A 3324-nucleotide genomic window follows, 5' to 3' on the forward strand; every position below is an offset into this window, starting at 1 on the left:
GGCCTAAATGTCGTTTACTGATGAGAATGGTCCAAATTGTCACTTTGTGGAAGTGATGTACATCGGAGAGGTGAATACTTTGTTCTTCCGCATGAGTTTTGGTGTGCGTGGCCTTTGTTTAGACTTGCAGGGTCTTGATCATGACTTTGTAAGTTGAAACTTGGGTCTTGGATGTTGCAACAGTTGTGGTGAGCAGATTGTTTTATTTTCTGATTTTGTGTCAATTCCCCCTCCTCCCTCTCCCTCCTTCCCTATCCCCGCTCCCCTCTAGGCTCTCCTCTCCCTAAACCGTTCCTTTTGCCCCTTGTCCGCCTCCCATTCTCCCCTTCCCCTGGCCCCCTTCTCTTTCTCTCGCACCTCTCCTATTCCAGCGGTCATTACTTCTATTTCTTCTGATGAAGATGGAGTTGAATTCCGTTGAAATGATCAAGAAATAACTTGTGAGTGATCTTTTTATGTTTTTTATATTGTTTGTTGCTGTCAAAATTTGTTATTCAACATTTCTTTGTTACCTGGACGAAATCATCTATATGTGTGTTTGAAGAATATGGTTTTTCTTCTTCCCCAATCATCTCCTCTGGTAGAAATATGGTGGCAGCCCCATAGATGTGATGGAGGAAGTAAAGGGGTCAGCAGGAGGAGGTCACTGGCTTATTTCGGAAGAATGGTCCGCTCAGACATCCTGCACAAAGTAATTGTACACCCACACGTCTAAGTCTCCCGAGGGAATAAGTGATAAGTTGTCCTTCTGCACCCAGACACAGATTATCCTCCAGAAGGTAAGCTGTGTCTGGGTGCAGAGGGACAAGTTATCACTTATTCCCTCGGGAGACTTAGATGTGTGTGTGTGGGTGTGCAATTACTTTGCGCAGGACGTCTTAGTGGCCAGCAGTATGGACTGCATGCTAATGATTGGTGGTAACTGAGCGACCAAGGTCTGTTGAATGTTTCCTTTATTCCTCTGCAAGACAAAACAAAGGAAGGATGTTGGAATAATCTCATTATTATTGCTTAGTGATTGAATTGTTTTAAGGTAGATTTTGTTTGGGTTCAAGGCCAACAATCAATACATTTCTTAATGCTGTTCCAAAGGGCACGTCGTGACACTCCACTATGCAGCGCAGCGGACCATTCTTCCGTAATGCATTAAGCCGCTCTCTTCCCCTTCCATCCAATTGGTCTTATTCCTGCTTGCCCAAAAATTATCCCCTTTTTAAATGTCTTCTAGATTAGACTGACATTTGCGCAAAATGCAACGTTTCTTCGAATAAATCAAGGTAAGTGCATTTAATTTCTCGAATTACTCCTGGCTCTGATTCACTGCAATATTTGTGTGTAATGCTGCATTATTGTCTTCCCTTGCCACCCTTTGATGGGTGGCTCTTAACCTTGGCCATCAAGGTTTAAGTCTTTCTATTTTACAGGCACCTGCTTGGAAATCTCTTATGTATTTTCACATTACAGTATTGATGCACATTATTTTCTATTATTTCAATTTCTGTTCACATTTAAGTTTCTCGTATCACAGTGATAGACATTTCATCCATTTTTTGATCACTGTTTCAATAGATTCTTCCTGCTCCTAATAAAATCTTTACCAAAGGAATGTCAATTTTTTGTGGGCAGCACTAAAATTTTCCAAAGATGCCTCCTTATTTTCTAGTAACTGCCTCTGCAATAAAGAATGCATAATTTTTACGATATACTAAAACCGTGATGTATTGATGAATACTACTAATAATAGAAAAAAAGTTATCCATACATACCTTCTAAAAACTTCTCATCAAATCCAATTTTCGCGGCTCAAGACATCAGAGAAAGAAAATGGAGAGAAGTGAAGAATCAGGAGGAACTGTGAAAATGAGGAATCCGTGGCCGGAAAATGGTGCAAAAATAAAAAAACACCTGTAAGTAATAAATTAAGAAACAGATTGCTGAAATGGTGTGTTTTTCGTAAAAAAATTGGTCTACTATGTGACACTGAGGAAGAAAAAAACAGTCGGTATGTGGTGCCTAGTGTGTATTGTTAAATTTAGAGAAAAAAATGTTCTGGTTTAGGAGATATTGTGAAGTATTTTGTGTTTTTTCGTGTGAGATGACAACCGTGGTGACGGTTGTGGGCCCTGGGTACTAAACTAGGCCATGAGCATGGGGTAAGCGAAAGACTGCCGAAAGTATAAGTGGTGCTTAGTGTGCATTGTAAATTTTAGAGAAAAAATGTTCTGGTTTAGGAGATATTGTGAAGTACTTTGTGTTTTTTTGTGTGACAGAACGACCCTGGTGACGTTATTGGGCCCTGGGTACTAAATTAGGCCATGAGCATGGGGTAAGCGAAATGAAGGCTGAATTTAGAGGAAAGAGGGGTTAGTGATTGTGCCAAATGTTAGAAAAAAAATGTTCTGGTTTAAGAGATATTGTGAAGTACTTTCTTATTTTTTGTGTGAAAGGGCGACTCTGGTGACTGCACTGGGCCCTGGATGCTAAATTAGGCTAAGGATGGGGGTTTTATGCCTAACGTCGTGATAGAGTAGGGAGTGCTGAGTGTTTTTGGTGATTTTCAAGAAAAGTACTTTTCTAGTTGAGCAGATATTGTCGAAAACGTTTTCGTTACGACCTCTTAGTTTTCACTATAAAAGACGACCACCCGCTTGGGCAAACTTCAGTGTAGTTGTCTTTCTAGGGCCGTATATCATATATAACTCATCCCGGTCTTACAATTGCAAGTGATTACAGGGAGTATCACTGAGTATAATATGTCCGTTGTAGTGAGATTACTGCAATGGTTTAGGGGATTTACTTAGTTACTTCGTGAAAAATATTTACGTTGGTATGACTGAAAAATCCAGAGCTCCAACGGCCGGCAGCTAGTCGTGGGCTCGCTCTTCCTGGTTCTGTTAACTCAATTGTTTTACTTACATGCTTGAGAATTGGAGAATATTTGGTTAACAAATTTATGTAATATGACTACGTAGACTACAATTGTTGCCTACATATACTGAAATATACCCTACGAGCTCTTTCACAATATATACCATCCATTTTCGTCCTGTTTGTTCTTCTTGAATACCTTGTACATACATTAGAAACCCATAAGGTGCAGTGATACTCATGAGGAGATTACTACTAAAGCGCGGGTTTAGGATCTTTTATGTTATATGTTTAATCATTATTGATGTTGTATCTTCTGTATCTATAACGTATGCGGAATAAAAACATTTGAAAATAAAAATCCATGCTCGGCAAAATTTACTGTTGGGCCTCCTGCTTATGTTCAATTCGACAAGTTCAAAATTTGAAGGGTTGGTAATGTTGGCAACAAATGGC

This window comes from Hetaerina americana, unplaced genomic scaffold (assembly GCF_022747635.1).
Source record: "Hetaerina americana unplaced genomic scaffold, ioHetAmer1.1.p SCAF_21, whole genome shotgun sequence".
Classification (NCBI taxonomy): Eukaryota; Metazoa; Arthropoda; class Insecta; order Odonata; family Calopterygidae; genus Hetaerina; species Hetaerina americana.